Source organism: Nannospalax galili, unplaced genomic scaffold, assembly GCF_000622305.1.
Source record: "Nannospalax galili isolate Female #2095 unplaced genomic scaffold, S.galili_v1.0 scaffold182, whole genome shotgun sequence".
Taxonomy (NCBI): domain Eukaryota; kingdom Metazoa; phylum Chordata; class Mammalia; order Rodentia; family Spalacidae; genus Nannospalax; species Nannospalax galili.
In genome coordinates, this window is record NW_008348662.1 from 1,633,430 (window position 1) to 1,656,417 (window position 22,988).

The 22,988-nt window shown below is 39.6% G+C and overlaps 1 protein-coding gene and 1 non-coding gene across 2 annotated transcripts in view; both read right to left on the minus strand.

The window, feature by feature from the left end:
• Aff3 (AF4/FMR2 family member 3) overlaps positions 1-22,988 on the minus strand; it is a 544,092-nt gene that overhangs the window by 287,731 nt on the left and 233,373 nt on the right. The window lies entirely within an intron of this gene.
• LOC115072476 lies at positions 12,416-12,522 on the minus strand. The gene has a single exon (XR_003851531.1). It is a non-coding gene; the product is annotated as a U6 spliceosomal RNA (small nuclear RNA).

A 22,988-nucleotide genomic window follows, 5' to 3' on the forward strand; every position in this document is an offset into this window, starting at 1 on the left:
AGGGGAGAGAGGAATAGAAAAACGAGTAGATGTTTCAAGAGTTCTGTTTTATAGATCACGTACTAAATTCTTCTAGTTTTTCCCCAGAAAGAACCAGAGAGGTCTTTATATTAAACTACTTGAATAGGTGCATAGGTTTTAAGATTACATAAGTGAATATTTATTTTCTCAATGAGAAAAATCTGTTAAACAGATCATCTTTTACTCTAGATAAATGGATGATCACAATTGGTATTTATATCTGGGGGCTCATTTGCAAGCTGTGCTGTAACTGTTGCCTGTTCACAGGCACAATTGAGGGAATCAGAACACAATACTCCATTCTACTTGTTTACCTTAATTGTGATCAACTGTCACAGTTTGTTTATAAGACTAGTTTTTAATTTTAAAATAACTGTGCTAATTATGAAATGATTATCATTTAGTTTTTGGGAAGCATTTAATATATTTACCACATTCTCAGATGCTCAATCTGGGGCTTTTATTTTCATGTTTTTGCTTTATTTCCAAGAATGCAAAGGTTCTTCCAAGTCATTTGGCCAAGAGTTCATTAGAGAAATAAACTGAAGTGATACGCCTTGTGATTTTTAGGTACAATATACACCAAGATAAGAATGCAACATTGGAACGCATTCATACATAAAGCCAAGCTTGGATAAGATCTATGGTCTGTTTCTTTGGTAAAAATTCCCGCCAATCCTGGAAGCCCTACTCAGCTCAATCTTCCTGATAGTCCTAAAAACCAGAAATCCTTTCCTATGAGAGTCTCCAAAAGTATGCTGTGCTTCTCTTCTTATGTATTTCCTGCCTACCTTTCATGGGATCAAGTTCTTCTTCCCAATAGACCATAAACAGACACAATGCAGGATGTGATTTTTTTTTTTCCCCTGAAACAAATCTATCTCCACTTTACTGTGAGATGCTGCATTACAGTTTAGAAAATAGTTACTCTCCTCTTCTCCCATAATGGATTTGGAATATCCTCCTCAACCCTTGATTCTGGTTGGTCAAATAACTTTTCTTTGAAGGAGTAGATACAGTAGATATGGGGGGAACTGAGGATTAAAATGTGCTTGCTCAGTAGGCCTTGGCCTCTGGAAACTCCTGCCACCACCATGAGAAGGACAGGCCCCAGGCAGTTGTGGGTGAAGGAATATGAAGTTTCACCAGGAAGCTGGGCCCGGTCAGTTCCCGTGTGTACTGGCAGGTTCAGAGAGGAGAGGAAGAGTACATGACTATTGTTTTAAGCCTCCTAAGTGTGGGGTGTTTTATACCTCAGCAGTAGCTGACTCTTACATCTACTTTATTAACATCGGGCAAATTACGTTTTGGAAAATCCACCACAGGAGAATTAGCTTTTCTTTCTCCCTGTCCTAAGTACATTTGCAAGTCAAACAAGGGATGGATTTCCTCTAGCAGCATTATCTTCCACTCGCCTAGTTAAGCAAATGCTTCCCATTTGGCCCCCTCAGTCTTTCCCGGGTTTCCTGCTGTATTATGATGCGTGACGCCACAGAGTAGCTGGTGTTATCTGCAAACATGTCATTCTGCACTCTACCCTCTAGAATCACAGCATTTTTAATACGATTTTCTTTTTCTATTGAGAGTGATCCAGAAACCACCCACAGCACAATAATCTAGAATTGTTAAAACTGCTGATTGCTGGTCTTACTCTAGACCTTTGAGTCAGGATCTCTGGGGCAAGAGCCAAGAATTTACATTTTTAACAAGCTCCCTAGGAAATTCTTGCATTACACCAAAGTTTGTGAAACACTGATTTATGAACATGCTAACATGCCATATCCCCAGCCAGTATCTCATCCTAGGGGATTTAAATAATTACTACCATCCTCTATGTATTTGTTTATCCCTTAGTTTTGTATTTTAGTTTTCTACCTGCTTTAGCATAAAACTTTTTCTTCCCTTCATTTTAATGAGAGTGCAATTAAAAACAATAACTTTTTAGAGAATATTATCATAGGATTTTTCATCATCTAAGTTATTTCAATGACTGCTTTTTACGTAATTTACATATTTTCTTAAAAATGTACTTGGGCTGGGCATGATGATGCACACCTTTAATCCCAGCACTCAGGAGGCAGAGCCAGGTATATTACTGTGAGATCAAGGCCAGAATGGTCTACATACTGAGTACCAGGCAAGCTAGGACTTCATAATGAGATACTGTCTCAAAAAACAAAAAACAGAAAAACCTCAAAATTGGGTTATACAGTAATTCACATAAAAACTATATTCAAGCTGGGTGTGGTGGTGCACGCCTTTAATCCCAGCACTCAAGAGGCAGAGGCAGGCGGATCTCTGTGAGTTCAAGGCCAGCCTGGTCTACATAGTGACTCCAGGACAGCTGGGGCTACAGAGAGACCCTGCCTCAAAAAGACCAAAAAAATTAAAAAAAAATTAAAAAAAACTGTATTCAAAGTACTGTCCTTGCATTTGAAAGCTTTTAATAATTAATTTTTTTACTAAAAATTTAATTGATGAAAATTATAAATATATTTGATGTATATAGTATGATGATTTGACATGTATAATGTAATTATCACAAATTAATGAACATTCTATTAGAACCCATCATTATTGTTTTGTGTGTTTGTCTGTCATAAATTTCAGGTAAACTAGACAGGACTATTACTTATAACAACTATGGTGTACATTATATTCTCCAAATCTATTTAATAACAGGTTTGCACTGTACCTTTGACCAGAATCTCCCGTTGTAAGTTCAGTAATCCCCTTCTTTGACAGAGTTCCCTCAGATGGAACTCTCAGAAATCTGAATCTTTTGTATGGATTATATTGGTAAGAGACCAGATTTTCAGCATTTAAATGATAGATTTGGGTCTGGAGCTCTAAAACTGAGGCTTCATTGGTTCTGTTTCATCTGCAATTTTGGAACCTTTTGACTGTGTATTATACAGGTAATGCAGCAAAGTGACCAAGAACAGGGCATTGCAGTAAAAGTATCTGAATTTGCATCCTGCTTACATTATGTCGCACAAATGAGAATAATGACTTACAGTACAGACCTGTAAGTTAGGCAAGTTATTACAGTTCAGGGTGCTTAAGCAGTCAGTGCCTGAGATATTAGAAGTCAAGATTTCCAAGGTTTAAACATGAGGCTTTTTTTTTTTTTTTTTTAATTTAAGTCTCTGAGTGTGTATTCCTGGTTACTATTTAATGCGTTCTACTATTTTCTTAAATTTATTTCAAAATATGCCATATGTACAAAATATTACTACAATGTGTATGATCATTTTTGAAGAACAGTAAAATCACTATTAGTGTGCCACGACGTTTAAGATGCAGCATCAGAATAAACGTGAGGCCCCACTGTGCTTGCGTTTTCCTCCTTGTCCCTTCTCTATCCAGATGGAGTGCACACCATTCCCAGGCCTTCCTGCAGAGTTTTGCTACATGTTTTTACTACTATTAAAAATTTTTTTGCAAATTGCTCATAAATTATTCTATGACCCATTTTCTTGTTAACAGTCCCCATCTGCCACCCTTTTAGGTTCCTCAACTCCACAAGATAACTGTGGCAGAGGATAAAAGGTGTTTTGTTCCCTGCACTGGTTAAACTGTTTTTCTTCACTGCTTGGTTTTGAAAGCTTCTGCCACCTTCCTCAATGCTTCATTGTTATAATCCTGGGTTGTTAATGACAAGTGATTTTAAAGTTTTAAAGTTCCTTAAAAATGTCTTTGCTTTCTATTTCTTTCCTAAGAGCTGAATATTATTGCATTTGCTTTTTATATCCTTGAATCAAGTGGTAGACTTCCTGAGTTTCATGGAACTTACTTGAGTGAACACACTCCCTGCCCAGAGTGTGATCTCTGTAGTGTAGTATTATACAGTTGTTAGCTGTTATGTGGGTGCTGGGATTCAAACCTGGGTCTTCTGCAAGAACAGCCAGTGTTCTTAACTGCTGAGGTCTCTCTCCAGCCCCCTTGAGCCTTTTTTAAAAGAGGACTTCTTTTTTAAGAGAGGACTTCTAGGGCATCTTCTACTGGCTGGGGCCATAATACACCCTTGAAGTACTTTTATAGGGTCTAAGTTTCCTGCTTTAGTCATGAAACACCAATACCCCTCACCCCAAGTGAGAGAGCATTCTCTCCAACCCTGGAGTACTAAGGCTAGTTTTACAGCCTTGTCTAAATTTTCAGTGTTTCAGGCATGTTTAGAGACATACTCAGCATCAGTTCGTCAGTTTGTCCCACTGTTCCACAGTGTAGACCTAAATTACATAGGTAAAAATTTCATAATCCTACTTTGGCCCTTCATGCTTCCACCATGTCTAAAATCTGAGTGTAAAACAGTATTTTGCAAACATAAAATGGACTTTTGAAACCTATTGATGTATCCTTCTGCCAAAGGCTAAGGCATCACAAAAGAGACTAAATGAGGTTGTGATTAAACTCATTCAATTTTTTCTTCTCAATTAAAATCTAGTGCCAGACACCAAACGGTTTCCTTTTCCTGCCTTTCTTCTTTTAAATAGTTATAATGGCAATTAAAAAGAGCCCTTTGGTCATTCTACACTGTTTTCTACTCTAAGCACTTCTTACAATTTAATGATCCTAGTTTGGCAAGATAATATCACAAGGACTTTTTATTAAAATAAATATAGTTTTAAATAGAACACTCGATAAATCATCCCAACAGATGTTTTTCCAGCAAAGGCACTACAGAAATTCGGAACCAATTCATCCTTCCAGACAGCTATCCACCTTGCTTAGTAAAGACTCCACTATTCATCTTTTACAGCCATTGATTTCTGCAAGCAATATCAGAGGCTGAGAAGGAGAAGGCTGATGTTTCCAGTACTTGACTAGGGTTTCTGCAATGGTCTATTTCAGAAAAATAAAACAACTAAAGATAAATCCCAAGTAACAGTTCTGTGCTATAAATATTATACCTTTATGTAGTCTATGAAGTCAGATAATGAGTGATTTAATGTACACAAACTAGGAGCCAGACAACCGTATTCATTTTAAGCCTTTTTAAAAAAAATGTTTTATTATTTTTATGTGTATGTGTGTATTGCCTACATATAGGTAAGTGCACCTATGTCATGCAATGCCCACGGAGTACAAAAGAGGCCGTTGGATCCCCTGGAACTGGAGTTACGGACAGTTGTTAGCTGTTATGTGGGTGCTGGGATTCAAACCCGTGTCTTCTGCAAGAACAGCCAGTGTTCTTAACTGCTGAGGTCTCTCTCCAGCCCCCTTGAGCCTTTTTTAAAAAAATAAAATAAATCTAAATTGACAGAGAGAAGTTCACATAACCCCAACTCTTAATTCTTTAGCCACTAAATAAAGTATATTAAATAAATATGACTTAGAAATGCTGGAAAATATTTGGATTCTACTGTTAATTTGTGTTTTGTACATGTAACTTTATAGGGAGCACTTTAAAAATTTATTTACTGATATGCATATTGTGCTTTGATCTCCTGTGTTTTGTACATGTAACTTTATAGGGAGCACTTTAAAAATTTATTTACTGATATGCATATTGTGCTTTGATCTCCAGATGTAATAAATAAGATTTAATGGCGACTGCACACATGCAGACCCTTTCCAAACAAGGGTATACAGAGCAACTGGCTGTGTGCGGGAAGGGTGTATGAGCCAGATGATGGTTAGCACTCAGCTGAGCAGCCTGGAGCCACGTTAGAATGGACAAAATGGATGAGACGACATGACAGGCTCATGCTCCATTTTCATTTGAAATCCATATGCCACAAATATACTGCCTCTTCACAGGAGCAGGGCAAACTCTCAGTACTGCAAATGACAAAGACATGAGGCAGAGAATATGAGGGACTTTAAGTTGGCACTTCAATTCTACACAAACACCTTCCAGAAGGAGACAAAGCCAGTGGTATGGCTGTAGCACTGGTCAATAGTTAATACCACTGGCAGCATTGGACTGGACAGTTCCTATTCTCTTTCACTGGCATTATACAATCATGGTTCATCTAGTTTTCCTTCACTTTGTGACATAAAGAATCTGATAATCACTGCACAACAGACAAAACACAGGTAGAGGACAGGTGATGATCTCTTCCTTGGGCCTGTCACATTTGTTTGATATCACTGATAGGCCAGGATTCTGGGTTCCTGATAATCTGTTTGCTGATAAAGTCCACACACCTATACCATCTAATCTTTTCCTAGAAGATGAAATCAGAGGTGGCAAAAATGTGTCAGCAAATGTGTCTTCATTTTATCTGTGGCTTAGTTTCATGATGGCTACCATTTTGTTCACTCTATAGAACTATTTTTAAAGGGCTAGTGTCCATTTTTTAAAAAATGGACTTGTAGACTGGCATAACCATGCATCTGGTCCTCTGGGAGAATCGCTCAAAATAAATGCTGTAGAGTTATAACAAGGCCATCCCAACGCATCTTGCTTCCAGCTTCTCTACACGAAGCTCACATTCTAGACTCTATAATCACTCTGCTTTAAAGAGTCGCCAAATGATCGGTAGTGGGCACTGAGAAGCCTAAATCAGTCTTTTTTTTAAAAAAAATATTTTATTTATTATTTTTATTTTATGTGTATGCATGTATTGCCTGCATGTAAGTAAGTGCACCCATGTCATGCAATGCCCATGGAAGACAGAAGAGGCTGTCAGATCCCCTGGAACTGGACAGTTGTAAGCTGCCATATGGGAGCTGGGATTCGAACATGGGTCTTCTGCAAGAACAGCCAGTGTTCTTAACCTCTGAGCTCTCTCTCCAGCCTCCTAAATCAGCCTTAGTTAGCAAGGATATTACAACTAAAGCTTTTCAAGGAAATGGACTGAAAGCTCTGCCTGAACTCTGCTTCACAGCACAGTGTGACATGAAATAATATATAAGCCCAGCATGGCATGTGACTGACCAAGTTCTGCATCATCAAAACCTCATCAAACTCCAAATCAAACAAAAGGGCAAATATTATGAATTCTTTGCAGCTGAGGACTTAGGGGTGATATGAGTGTCACATATTGCTTCTTAAAACATTTTAATTAGACTCTCCCATGAATCATCTTTAGCATTAAATAGAAAGGAAAGAGACTCTATAACAGGGCCAGTTTTCAAACAAGGCAACAGTATTTTCTGAACCCACACTGCTGAGAACCCGTTGAGGATGGGGGCAAATCAGACAGTAGTTAGGTGTAATGCTGAATGGAAGTGAAGAGTGGGATGGATAACTAGAACACTCCAAGGCCTAATAGCAGAGCTTAGCTGCTGTGGCCCAGCCATCAAGTGGTGGGAAGGGATCAATGGTGGGTGATCCTAGCTAGTAAAAATGGGATAGCTTCTCTGAGCAGGGTCTCCATCTCCAAAATGATCAGGGGAAGCAGTGGGCAGTTTTGGCCCATGAACAATGTGCCATAGCAACAGATCCCTCTGAAAGAAGAGGAATCCAGGGTTATTTACATGAGCATAGAAAATTCTGGCTCTGAAACTACTACTTATAGCTACAAATAGCTCATATGTTTGATGAAACAATTCAGAAAGATTTCTTCAAACTGATGAGCCAATCCAACAAAATGAAACAGAGTATCTATCAATGGGTCTTATATTTAGATCCACTGATGCAACTCCAAGAACACAGGGGTTGTAGTTTAGCAGTTCCATGGTGGTATGGGTGGAGCCAACAATAAAACAAAGCTGATGAAAAATTTATTTGATTATTTAGAACAAAGAAAAGAACATGCCTATTTTCAGACCAAACATAGAGTATATGGGTATAGCAGTATATTTTGGATGCCATTCATTATGGCTTAAAAGCAAAATGTGTGGGTGTTCAGTTAACAAGGAGTAGACTTGTGATTGTTAATACTTATTGTCAGCATAACTGAAGTTAAAATCACCTGGGAGACACACCTCTGGGAATACCTGTGAGGATATTTCCAAGAGAGATTTAACAAAGGAGGGAAAGATCCATCCTGTCCATCCTGAATATGAGTGGCACATCCCATGACAGTCCCAGATTGAATTAAAAAACAAAATCAGAAAGTACTGTAAATCATTCTCTCTGCTTCTTGACTGTGGATATAGTGTGACCAGCCACTTCATGCTCTCCTCACCATGCCTTCCCATCAAGATAGACTACAAGCTAAATTAAAGTTCTTCCCTTATGTTGCTTCTGTTAGATGTTCTGGCACATCAATGAGAAAAGTAACCGATACATCATGCACTATTTAAGTGTCCAAGGAAAGAGAATCCATAGTCATTGAAAAAATGTCCACTCAGAGCCAGAACACATGAGAAATACTTTTTTGTTTTAAAGACAGGGTCTCACTATATAGATCTTGCTGCCCTGAAACTCACTATGTAGATCAGGCTGGCCTGAAACTCACTATGTAGATCAGGCTGGCCTGAAACTCACTATGTAGATCAGGCTGGCCTGAAACTCACTATGTAGATCTAGCTGGCCTGAAACTCACGACGTAGATCAGTCTGGCCTTGAACTTACAGAGATTCAGCAGATTTCCAAATGCTGGGATTAGAGGCATGTACCATCTCTTCCATTTCTTTTAAGAAAAGCATTACATAACTCAACATAGTATTCAGTAGAAACTAAATGAAACCAACACTGGCAAATGTAAACAGAAATGACACTTATTCAAGAGGACATCATACAGTCTCCAGGAATCAAGCCAGGCTTAAAGACATCATCCTCAGAAAAGAAGCACAGGTGATGCCTAAGAGGAAGTCTGGGTGAGATGCCTCTGCTGCAAATGGAGAACTCACATGGCTGACCACGGACAATGGTGCAGTAAGGAACTGCTACCACCGTCACCATCCTCAGTGGACTGCATCTGCATCACCTGTATCTTCTATCACCAGCCTCTGACAAAGCCTGGAGGGTGAAACTGAGTAGCAGGATCTGGATCATGGGACTCAATCCAAACATTAAACAGTATGGAAAATGAAGAAGTAAACTTGGTAACAAAGAATAACTTAACAGTATCACAGGACTGAAAGAAATGTCCAGGAGTCAGGAAGCCCATCAACCCATTTCCCCAGGGCCTGTAATTCCAAGATGGTGGACAATCCGATCTCCCTAAAAGCCTTGAGAAGGTCATTTGATAAGTTCCTGGGACACGTGAGAATTGCAAATGGTCAGAATGTTCTCTGATACCAGCTTGCTTTTTCTCCATTTCCTCCCACCCCAGCAGCATGGAGGGTAAGATCACCATCTTGTCCACCAGTTCCACTGTGGTTTCAAAGGATGATCCTGGAGTCAGAGTTGGGGTTACCTCCCAGTGATGTACCCAATGGTGCCTTCTGGATTCTGGGTGACACTTCAGAATGCCAGATTTCCTTCAGGAAGTGTGAGCATGCTAATCATGCCCCCAGGACAGGTGGGTACAAGGAAAGAGAGCTTAGCTTAGCTTTATCCCACAGCTGTCAAGCTGGGCCCTCTCATTAACACCCATGGTTCTCTTTCTTTTTTTTTTCTCTTTTAAGGTCCTTTGACTACAGCTCATGTACTTCAAGTATGTCACCGAAAAATGCACAGATGGGATCTACCAGATCACGAGAATGCTTTCACGGCTTTAGAAAGTGTGCTGGGTTTCTTCCCTTAAGAAAATAAAATCCTATATTCTAATTTCTAACTCTTTGCTACCTTCTTCCTGATTTAGAAATAAACAACTTCAGAAGCCACTGTTCCCAGGGCTAATAACCAATAGAGCAATAATTAAAATTTGTTTTTCCCCCCTTTTAATCCAGACCCAGGTAATTGTCTGTTAATCATGCCTTCCTAGTTCACAGAGAGGCCCACATCTGAAAAATCATTCCACATTATCTGCAGCCTACTCACAGTCTACGTCAGGCCAGAAGGGGAGACAGCAGGGCTTGCAAGAGGGGAGCCTGACAGGTGCTGCCCTGAGGGAAGATGTGTCCAGAAGTGGGAGGAAGTGACATGGGGGAGGGACCCTCTATCTTGATTAGAAAGCTCTGGACAAGAGTATTCATATTCATTCTCTCTCTCTCTCTCTCTCTCTCTCTCTCTCTCTCTCTCTCTTCCTGGAAGCAGCAAGACAATGAGGCATGGAGAGAAGCTCCTGAGCCTTTAAATCAGTATTATGTATGCCTCCCTGACTAATGTCAAAGAATCAAAGAGGATATATAAATTTACTCTTATAGAGGAGCAAGTTGTGCTCTGGTATGAAGCTGTCTCATGCAAGACAAAAAGGGAGCTATGCCAGGATCCTCTAGAACCATTAAAAAATTATTGCATTCTTGTTTATTTTGTATGCATGTGTATGTGTGGGGCTGTGGGTGTCACAGAGTGTGTGTGGAGGCCGAGGACAACTTGCAGGAGTCATTTCTCTCCTTCTACCATGTGGTTCCTGGTGATGGAACTCAGGATGTCAGGCTTGCAGACAGTCACCTTAACCTGCTAAGCCATCTCGCAGACTTCCATTTTCAAATAAGTTCTGCATTCTAGACTTAAAAGTGGCATCTACCACTGGGCCCACCCAACTCAGAGGTGTCACTAAATGATAGACACCAAGCAGAGTAGACCCTAGACAGCCATCAACACACACTAGGATTTGGAATGAATAGGATTAGCCATCTTCCCAGAAAAATGCTCTATAGAATTTATGAATAATGGCTTTCTACTGATAACGATTTACTACTTCTGAAACCTCAGGAAGGCCTTTCATTAAAAGATGTTCTCCCAATAAACATTTCCTTAGTACTGATGGTGCTGTGTGCCAGGCAGAGCACTAGGAGTTGGTGGTGGAAAGAGGCAACAGACAACGACTAGGACCCACGTACCCTATTAAACAGAAGCCCCCAATTAAAATACTAACATTATTTTTGAAATTATGACAACTGTCCTGGACACTAACTTAAGATACTAGTACCTCCAAGACCAGTTAGCTTAGTTTGTGCCAGGAAGGTGACCACTCTGTGATCTTTCAAAGGGGCACTGGAATACGCCTGGGGCAGCACCCTACCATAAGCAGTGATGTGCCAGACAGCATTCAAAGTCAAAGTACATCAACAGACCCTCAGCCCAGAGGGTTACTTTTCTGTGATAATTTTATGGTGCTGTTAGGTTATTTTAAAAATGTTACTGGTGGATATGCTACTCTGGGAACTCATTTCAGGCTGTTCCTGCAACCCAGCAAAAGTAGAACATGCAGATTTTCAGTAAAGAATGGGCTGGACAAGGGACAGGCTGCACTGAACAAGGCACAATGTGCTGGCAGAAATGGCACGTACACTTCCTCAGCCTCTGTGCAAGGACCCCATTAGTGAGTGTGTAGAAAAGGAAATTAAATATATGCCTGGTCCTGCAGTCCTGTCTGTAACTTGAACATGTTTGGACTGAACAGACCCATTCTACCTATGGCCCTCTTTAGCTTCTGGCCCATTCTTTGCTAGGTTCTGCCTATAGTCATCTTGCTGACTGACCAGCTGTGAGTTCTCAGGTCTACCAGAATCACTCCTCCAAGGATGAGACCAGAGTTAGTTGCCGTGACTCTTATCACGCAGCCCTGTGGGTACAGGACACCTCCCCTAGTTGGCAGAAGGAAAGGCAAGATCATATGTGTCTTCTTCTCCTGGGTAGAAGCAAGTTAGAACAAATAAGGTCCTGTCTGAGAAGATCCTGGATTGGATCTTCCAGCACAGATCACCCCTCCTGGTGGCTTCCTGGACAACCATGCCAGAGGTGGGGAGCTGAATGCATCAAGGATATGGATGACAACCTGATCCTTTTCTGATGGCTGCAGGCCACCAGGCAGGCTAGCCAAGGTTCCCTGAGAAAGGTGGGTCCTTAGGTATGACTGGGACACCTAGACCTCTGAAGGGCCTTTGTAGCTCCACTAAAACTTTCTCTCTCAAACTGTGGCACAAGCAAAAGATCATAAGAAATTGCATTTGAAAAAATGTTCAATTACACAAAGAAACTACTCCTTAAATGGATTTGAATTCCATAAAATTTGACTAAAAATGTGGACTTTGGAATCAGAGTTTGGGAGTTTGAATGCTAGCTCTACTACTTTACAGTGAGTTAAAATGACTTTTACTTGTTTATTCACATGTAAAAATCAAGAACGCAAGAATATCTTCTTTTATAAATATATTTTATTTTAAAAAATTTTATGTGTATGCGTGTATTGCCTGCATGTGCACAAGTGCACCTGTGTTGTGCAATGCCTGCAGAGGTCAGAAGAGGGTGTTGGGCTCCCCTGGAACTGGAGTTACTGACAGTTGTTAACTGCCATGTGGGTGCTGGGAATTGAACCTGGGTCCTCTATAAGAGCAGCCAGTGCTCTTTAACCACTGAACCATCTCTTCAGCCCCCAAGAAGACCCTCTTTTTAGTTCACAAGTTGAAAATTATACAAAATTTGAGCTTCAGTGTTCAAAATATTTAATATTAATGAAAACTTACACATTTGTGTGCTGTTCCTGTGCAGGGATCATGCAAATCCTTTCTGTGTTCTTCTAAGTTTAGTATATGTGCTGCTGAAGTTAGTACATGCTGACTTTTCTTTGTAGGGATTTTCAAAATATTCAGTAGATGGTAAGACACCTAGCACATAGTAAGAACTCACTGTTTAACTATTATCAATTAGTACTGTCTCCATGCTTGGTTCTCGCTACAATAAGCCCTCTCCGATTCATCATGTAAACAGACTGAAGATCTATACTATATAACCTGATTCAAACCCTGTCTGTCGCAATGATAAGGGTTCACTGACTGTTCCTTCAAGGCTGACTGTCAATCAACAATGAATTGCATGGTGAATATTTTTACCACTCATAGAAAAGATGTTTTGAGAATCAAATGGTAAAGGATAGCTCTAATATAACTTGTGAAATTATAGCAATGGCCTTCTCAAACTGTTACGTTAAAACTAATTAGTCTATCTTAAACTTCAAATGAATATTTTGTGCACAATTTTATAATATCACTCATAGGTCATTTGGAATTTTTGGTTCACTGAGTTACACAGCTCTTCCATATGTTAACATATTTCACTACACAACACCCAACACACATTTGTTAATATCACTACTGAACTTGCCAGAAAAGTCTTTAAGTATGCTACTTTAAGTTAAAATAGCTCCTGCTGGCACAGGCATAGTTTCTAAAACTATAACCTTTATCATTTATTTGCTCAAATTATCATTAAGAACAAATACTCTCAGTTACTTCCCTTGGAGTGACAATTTTACTTCAAGCATTTCTGACAAAACGTTTCTCAAATACCCAAGCTCCATAGATTGTTTCTCAGCCATTCTTTAGAGTAAACCAGTATTCCATAGGAGGAAAAGGTGGCTTCTCTCAGACAACTGTGCTCTCTGCCTGGCCCGTGGAGGTGCCCTAAACAACTCTCACATACAGTAAAAAACAGAACATTTCTGTGTTCTTATGAAGGTAGTTTTGAACTTAGGTTCCCAGGATATATGTCTCAGGGCCTTCAAAGATCACCACGTGAAAGGTGCTATTTCAGGTTAATTCCTCAGCTTCCCATACTCATTTGTAAAGTGGAGATAATCCCTGCATATCAACAAGGGCTACTGTGAAGATGAAATGGAACAGATCACACCAAGGAGGAAGACCAGGCTGGCCTGTGCCAAGCAGTACGTAAAGACTGGCTGAAAGAGGACTGTGAATCACTTGAGTCTTTTTCTTTTTTCCCTTTCTTTTTGCACGGTGCTGGGGCTGGAACTGGAACTGGGCCTTGCACATGCTAGGCAAATGTTCTACCACCGAGTTACATCCTCAGTGCGGACATTATTGAGACTAATCCAGGAGTGATAAAATCTCAACTCTAGTGGTTTAGAAAAATGAGGCAAACAAACAAACAAACAAACAAACAAAAACCATATGTCTGACCTCTGCATTGAGAAAGTCCTTGGTTGAACATTTGGTTGATCACTACAGACCATCTATTCAGGTGTTTTGTGTTTGGCAATGCTGGGACTAGAACCCAGAGTCTCCTACACACAAGGTAAGTGCCTTTCACGAACTAGTTTCTATCCTTAGACCTCATTTTAGGCTTTGGTCACTGCAACATCCCCAACTCTTGTGGCCTGAGACTCTCCTGAGCCCCCATGTAGAATGTCCCCAGCATCTCTGCAGGGGTTGCCTAGGAATCTCTCAAAGGATTGGAGAAAAAGTGCAAGTATTTACAATCATACCTTTCTATGCATCTGGGCTTTCAAAATGTTCTGACACTGAGAGAGGGAGATGAGCTGTGGCTGGGGCCTGAACCTGACTTGCTGTGTCAGCCTCTTCACTCAACACAGTGTTTAAAAATGGAGACTAAGGACAAAAACATCTGTTCCTTTAGCCAGCAACATAGGAAAATTGTTTGACTTATTTCTTGTTCTTGGCTTTTATAGTATTTTAAAAAGCCTAATCAAAGAAAATATGGATATACTGTAGAATGAAATACAAACTTAAGACAATACTTTCTGAGGCTAAAGAAATTTAACTCACTGAAATATGTGATTCTGAAGCACAGAGCTGGCAAGTAGGGAGCAGAGGAGCTACAAGGACCTTTATTCAGCTAGAGAAATCCGAATATATACTGTAGTTTAAGTAACAGCATTAGATAAAAGTTATATTTCCTATGCATAATTATATGATCAATCTTGGTATTTATATAAGTGAATGTGAACATCCTGTTCTTATGAAATACATTTACATATTTAACAATAATGTACTTTAAAATTTTCCTACAGTGGTTGGACAAAAACACAAGGAGGGGGATTATGAGTCAATACAGTTAGCTTCTATAACTATAGCTTTTTAATCTACACATTAACTACAGAAATAAAATATTTTTTAAAAAATGAATACGTACACATATTTTTCTTATCACTCCCTAAACATTATACCACATTGATTCTTTAAGCACCGTATTATAAATAACCTAGAGAAGACTTACACTGTGTAGAAAGATATGTGTAGGTTAAAAATTTTAAACTAGGCAAAATTACTATGTAACTTTTCTTATAAGTATGAAATTATTTAGAGATAAAAAGTTTTACAATGGTGCAGATTTTAAAAGGCTCACCAATGACATTGCTCATGGGCAGTCTGCTCCCTCCTTCTCTCTTCACTCCTCCTATACCATTTCCTATCCTGTTCCAAGCACTGCAGTCACAGTGCTCTGGTCTCTGATGCTCAAGCAGGCCCACAGCTGACTTGCCTGAGCCCTGTTGCCCTTGATCTTGCTGGGCCTATGGCTCTCCCCTCTCTAGAGCTGCTCTTCCTCAGAGGCAAAGCTCTGCACATAGGTCAGTCTCAGCCCATTGGATCTGACCACTCTACTTAAGGGAGCCCCTCACTTCCACTCTAGGTCTCTATATATCAACTCCTGTTTTACTCAGAAATACTATTATCATTATCTGAAAATATTTATAGTTACCCATACATCTATATCTTCCTCCAACACCAGGGTAGACTTTCTATTTTGGGTCACTGGTGCTTTTCTGGGAAATAGGACCTGTAACATTTAGTAAGAACTCACTGTATTTGTATTGGGTGAATAAACAGATATCCCCAGAACCCCTGGCAATAAGCACTCAGAGTCTCCTACCATTAAGGAGTACTGGGCTTGGAAAGTCCTCAGTGTAGATATGGTGACCAAATGATAATGTATAAGTGAACAGATGCTACACAGTGCCTCTGCTGCTAAAAAGGACTAGATCCTGGAAGATGAGAGATCTCACTGATTACATACAGAACCCCATACATGGCTTGTCCCATATCTGTTAGGCATGCTTTTTGACGTTAGCTCTTAAAATAACCCTGGCCTGACTTTCATCCTATAACTCCAAAAGTTGTTCATGGGAAGTCATTCATGATCTGTATGTTGCCAAATCAAAGAGCCCTTTTTGATCTTTATCTTTCTTATCACTGTAAGCATGTTTGGCAGAGTGAGTCCCTCTTCCTTCAGGGACTGTTCTCTAGGCTTCCAGGACACCCACAGCTTGTTTTTTTTCTGAATCTCACTTTCCTCTGCTGGAGTACTCACTATTCCCAGTGCTACAGAGAATCCAGTCCAGGGCATTCTTCATTTTTTATTTCATACTCCTTCCATAGGCCTGGCTGGGCCCCCTGGCTTCAAGTATCATTCATACTTTGAAGCTTAAATGTGCATCTTCAGCCCAGACTCCATGTTGGACTCCAGGCTCATTTCTCAAAGCACCTCACTGGCATATCTGCCTGAGTATCTCATTGAAATCCCAAGACATGTGAAACTAAATTCTTGATTGTCATTGTCAAACTTCTGCCATTCTCTGCCGAGGAGGCAGTGTCTTTCCTGTAAATTCACCTGCTGTCTTATCATCACATTCACTTAATTTATAAGGCAAAATGACTCCATCTATAAATGATATTTTACATCTGCATACTCTGAGCCATCTCCCAAACCATCTCCTACTGAGATGTTATCCCCTCTCATTTCCTCTTTCCTAAACTATTTCCCAGATTCTATTCTTGTTCCACTGCATTCTTCATACAGAAAGGGATGCCATATCATTCTCCTGTTTAATATCAAAGTTTTTCATGGGATAAAAACCAAAGTCTTAGCATAGCTTGGGTGGCTCAGCATGATCTATTACCACCCACATTCCAAACTACCCTGCCTTGGGATAGAAAGCCCTAGTAACACTGATCATCCTTCGGCTTCCTTAAAGTATACTGAGAGCTCCACTCCGAAGGCATTTACACTACACGTGCTGTTTGACAGCCCAGCTGGAACATCCTTCCTCTAACTTTTCAGCTAGGTCATACAGAGGACCTCAGCAACGACGGGCATTTAGAGGATGATTTTTAAGTAGTTCTTAAATTTTTAATTTCATGCTGCCAGAAGAATAGAAGATGAACTGGAATGGCATTAAGGAGAGAATGCAGGCTAGTAGTTTGGGTAAACTAAGGCATAGGGTGGGGCAAATAGGAATAGATGAGACTAAATATGGAGAACAAGAGGGTATAACCTAATGGCATTTCTGGGGTTCTGAGGAATAGATTTGTTGGAGGTCCCTTGCCTCCCACTCGTCTTAGGAGACAAATCTTTAAGGAAAATGAGAATCAATAGTACTTGTACCCAGAATGGAAATACCTAGAAGAACCCCTTAGTTTCTGGTCTGAACAAGTGACTGTTGGACAGTGACTAGAATGTCGGGCAGGGAAGAAGATAATGAGCTCAGTTAAGGGCATCCATTCGGGATATTACTGTGACATCAACCTCCTGCTGTGATAGGGGCTTGGGAAAGTGCTAATATTTGGAGTCAGCACTATGAAAAACAAGAAGTGGGCTGACTAAAAGCATAAAGAAAGAGACCCCAAGGACCTATGGGTTAGAGGGAGTCATTATAACTGATGACAACACAAATGGAGAACTTCCTTCAGGATGTTCCTTCATCAGCACTTTATTAAAGACTATACTATTCTACAGTTCCACAGCATGTTCACAAAGCACACAAAGCTACTCTATTTCTGGAATACAATGAAAAGATCAACTAAAAACATAAAAGTATCATATAGTAGTCTACTTTGCCTACCACCAATGTGAAGGTTGCTAAACTCAGAGATACACATTACCTAGGTACCAGGTGCTAATTTTCTTCTATTCAAAACCAAAAGAATTCATCAGAGTATAATCTTCATTTGTGCCACAAATAATTTACAGAGTCTCACTGTGTACCAGACCCTATCCTAGGTGCTGGAGATAAAGTGACAATAGAAAGAGACTGCAGGTGTGAGGAATTGAAGGTATTCCTCTATAATGAATGCATGAATGAAATCAAGTCACTTCCTATGTCTACACTACACGCTGCTTCCCAATTCCACTGTATTCCAGCATTATCATTCAATGCTGGAAAGTATCCAGCAGTTAGGTTCTAAGTTGAAAACAAAAAGTGCCCAATAAAATGCAATTTTGTGGTGAGTAGCAAGAGAAAACAAGAAAAGAAGTTTACATAACCTTATAGCAATATTCTTCAGGACAACCATGAATTTTGTACCAGTTGAGAAGAAAAATCAAGGCAGGGCAGTTTGAGCAAGGAACAAAATTCTTTCAGTTGAATTTTAATAGGCTAACTTGCAAATTTAAGGAGAAACAGTCCTTACTATGGAATGCTTTCTCTGTGTGATTATTTTTAATCAGATTAGTTTTTTAAACTTTTGGAGTTAAGGAAAAATTCCACCATAAAGTCATCTGCTTAGTGGAATATACTAGTAGTGTTTTAATCTGTTAATAATGTATTTTCAAATGTACAGAATCTTCTGAGGTAATTCAAAGTCTTATGATTTCTCCTTTTAATAGGCTATTTTACATTAGCAAAAACAAGGGGAAGCATTACTTGCATTAGTTCTAATTATCATGCTCTCTGGGCCTTGGACTGTATGAAAATTAATAAAATCAACAAGTGTGATTTTGGGGGACCAAAGAGATGGCTCAAGAGTTAAGAGCACTGGCTGCTCTTGCAGAGAACCGGGGTTTGATTCCCAGCACCCACATGGTGGGTAACAACCCAGTTCCAGTGGATCCAACACTGTCTTTCTGACTTCTGCAGGCACTACATGACATAGATGCACTTATGTACATGGAACCTATTCTAAAGTTCATATTTTAGAACATTCCAACCAATAAACGCCATAGGTTTAAACAATACTCTTCTATATACATCTTGATTATAAACTATCTTTAATTCCACACTTGTGATGCTTAAAGACAGCAATGCATTCTGACAGCTGTTTCTGGCCTTTAGGCAACTGTGTCATTGTGTGGCCATCATAGAGTACAGTTTGCTTGCACAAACTTGGATGGGACAGGCCCCATGCTCGAAAGTCTAGAGATATAACAGAGATGCAGGTAAATACAGGACATTTGAGGCTACTGTTGGCACAACACAATATACTATTTTATGGTAAATTAAAAAAATATTTAGGAGTACATTAAAAATAATGATTAAAAGATATATCAACTACGTATACCAGCAATAGTTATGAATTATCTTTATCAAGCATCATGTTCTGCACATGACTGCATATGTTACAGTTGCCTATGATGAACAATGAAATAGGCTGTGTTTATATCAGAACATGTGAGCAATGCTCTGCTCCATGGTGTTATGATTGCCATACTGCCTGTCACTCAGTGATAGGACTTTTTTTTTCTTTTAAATATCCATTATATACACTTAAGAGATCATATCTTGGACTCAAAAGGTCCTTTTTGAATAAAACATCATTATGTGGCACATGACTGTATGAATTAAATATAGACAGAAGAAAAGGAAAACCAGGCAACCCAAAGGCTGTAAAATTCTGTCACATTACAGAACAACCAGGTTGTCTTTTTGTGTATAAAGTCTACACTGAGGGGCAGCCCAGGAATCTGCTGGGTAGAAGCAATGAAGTGACAACTTCCAGGGCTGAAAACAATTCCAGAACTGGTCATGGTGACGGAGACATAAAGCACACAGTTCTCAAACTGTTTTCCAGATTGAATTTGTTAACAAAGATACCTATTATTTATGCTTTTGAAAAGAGTCTGTGATGTCCCTATGCGTCCATAACGAGTTGTGCAGATTCATGGAATTCCTTTCTTGAAATCATTTCCTTTCCCTGAACTATTATGTTTCTTTCATCCATCTCCCAGATTATTTAAATTCAGACTGTGAACAGGGACTATGTTTATATCTTCTGAGCCATGCTCATCAACTTCCTAGTGGTTCCATAAATGTGTATCACAACAATATTAATAACACTAATGAAATACTATATAAAATCTGCAGTGTGTACCGGCTTTCCTCCATTTCCTTAAGGTGCAGCAAGCAACCTACACAGAATTCCTCTATTACCTCACCTCATGGGGAGGAAAAAAGTCAGAGGTGCCGTGTCAAGGAATTCTGACCTTTTTTGATAGGTTTAGGTCTCTCATTGCACAAACTGATCATATTGCACAAACTCTCATATTTTATCAAAGCAAAGCGAACTGGTCAGCCTTTCACATGTGGCCAAGTTCATAAGCCATTAGGTCTTGCCAACAGTCTCAAGAACCAGGTGTGTTATTGAGAGAGAGAGAGAGAGAGAGAGAGAGAGAGAGAGAGAGTTTTTAATGTCCTTTTCAATTATTGTTAATGTCTATGAGAACAGATGAAATGACTACACACTCTTTTAATAGGTATGAATTACCTTAATTATCATTGCAACTTCATTAAAATATGTCAATAAAGACCAAACAGAAATATATTACTTATGAATATCAATGAAATAACTAAACAAACACTAAAATAACAAAAGTGAGAAGATGTTTAAATATTCATTCAATTGCTAATGAAGCCAGACCAGTAACTCAAAATTCAACTCCCTGAAGGATGTCCATCCAAAGTATTAGCTGTAAAGATCATTTGATAAGAGAGATTTAAAGGGGCTAGAGAGATGGCTCAGAGGTTAAGAGCACTGGATCTTCCTGCAGAGGACCTGGGTTCAATTCCCAGCATCCACATGGTGTCTGACAGCCATCTGTAACTCTAGTTCTAGGGGGATCTGATGCCTTCTTCTGACCTCTGTGGGCACTGCATGACATGGTGCACTTACATATACAGGCAATGCACTGATATACATAAAAGAAAAATAAAAAATAAATACTTTTTTAAAAGAGATTTTAAAAAGGAACCAGGATTTTACTTTCTAAGAGGTCATCTTTGAATTTTCATGGATGATAGTTTTATTTCTGTTGCTTTATATAAAAGAGAAGAAAAGAAAGATAAAACAATACAAGATTGTCTGAGGCCAGCAGGTATGAGTCTGGAATGAGAAGCATGCATGATGACACATGTACACATGTACTAAAGTGAATATATGCCTTAGGCCCATCCACTTTTTGCATCTCATGCCAAAAGGAGTATCCCACTGTACTCTGGAACTTGCCAAGACATCTCCTAGAGACATGACTCACCCAGTGCTCTGAGTCAGCACTAGGGCTGTTTTTCCTCTTGGGAAGGTCAGACAAACACTTGTCCTTTCATAAAATCTCTAGGTTGAGTCACAAGTGCCATGCATTGGCATTCTGGGATGGCAGGTGGAACAGGGGGCTTGAAATGAGGCCACATGAAGGGTGGAATGACTCTGTGGCCATCCCTCAGCCATGTGGGCTGGCACTTCTATAATGTCACTGGGAGAATCCTTCACCCTAAGGATTCCTGGTCTGTACTTCACACATATAGCCCTCCCACTCAATTTCAAAATGGTGCTACCCACCCTGGAAAAAAAAATTTGAGTCCACGTAGGATCTGGGAAAATACAGAGCCAGGGAGACAGATGGCTCAGGGAAGAAGCAATCTGGAGCTAAAGTAAGGGTGTGGGAGTGGAAATGTGGGCCTGGAGAGGGGACCAGAGAAGAAAGGATGGGGCGTCAGTGTGCAGCGACAGATGACAGAGTGCTGCTTGGGACATGCAGTTGGAGGAAGCAAAGGAAATGGAAGTAATGTATTTATGCATAAGGGCTCTATCATCATTAGGAAAATTCCCCTTCTGTCTACTGAGTCTTGCCTGCTTCAGACGGAGGCAGACAGCAGAGAGCACTTGCCTCGTCAAGGAAGCAGAGGTGACTCGCTATTACGACAGGCTTTCTATTTCTGATCGAAACAAATCCAAACTGAACTAATTTGTGTACAGCTGCAGGCAATATAAACACGGCTGCTTAGAATTCTTTATAAAGTATAGGCCTTTGTACTCTACACTTCATTGAAGTTAATAAGTAGGTGTCAAACTCTGAATTAAAATTCCCAGAAGAGGACACAGCACAAAGGACAATAAAAATGATTTTTAAATAATCATAGGGATAAATAGCATGTACTTCTGACAAATGTAAGTGCTGGCATAAAATGTTATTAGGCAACCGAGATTGTCTTTTGTTCAGGAAGTATGTTTTATTCCCCAGCCATGTCATTCATCATCCTAATGAGCCCTCAAAATGTAAATTAAATAGCAGAGACGGATTCATTCGAAAAGCATCTTTATTAAAAAAAAAAAGAAGGCTGGGTGTTAAACCATTTTTCTACTTTTATTTTCTACTTATGTATTGTTTCATTCTTTTTTTTTTTCATTAAAAAAAAAACAGCCTTTAGTACTTGAGTACTTCATGGGGTAAGTTCATGCAATTCATATTTTTAGTAAAGAGTTCATTCATTCTCCACACTCTGAGACCAGTGATTTAATATAAAGAAAAGAAAGAAATCTCATTTTAGAATGGTATGCCCTGTAAATTATGTTTGATCCCAGAAAATCTCAGAAACCTGTGCATGCATTTACTTTTTAGTTTTATTCACAAGTGATCTGGTCCAGGGAAACCCATAATGGGAAAGGATTAGTGAAAATTTCAAACAGCTTTAGTGTACTGAACCGAACGCATTAATGGCTAAGCAAACACCATTTCAACTATTAATGATAAAAGAATAAGGTCATGAGCCAAATTAGTTGTGATTTCTTGTTATGTATTGATAAGGGCATTACCCATTCCTATGATGAATAGAGAAATCAGGGTTTTGTACTTGACCTGAATTTATGCATGAGCATACACAACAGGAGTGACTGAACAGCTCTGCTAGGGAGACACCCGGGAAAAGCATACTGGGAAAGGAAAATAGCAGCAAACCATGCCTCATTTTAGCATGATTGGTCCTCATTTGCCTCCCCCCTACACCCCTTTACCACTGCCTATAAATCACTCTTTGCAATCTCTGGCTGTCTCTGCTTGTGTGAGAGCCCAGCTCTCACCCATATCTCTCTCCAGCTCATACTCTGTGTGGGTGAATGTATATAAAATGAAGAGACAAATAATTGTGCTGTTGAGGTTTGCCTGATGTCCAGGGAACAGCCATTAATCTGGGCAATGGGGCCTTGGAAACCCCACTCTGCAGAATGAATTATTGTTAAGCAATGATAGGCATTCTAAAGACACTATATTTTTATGA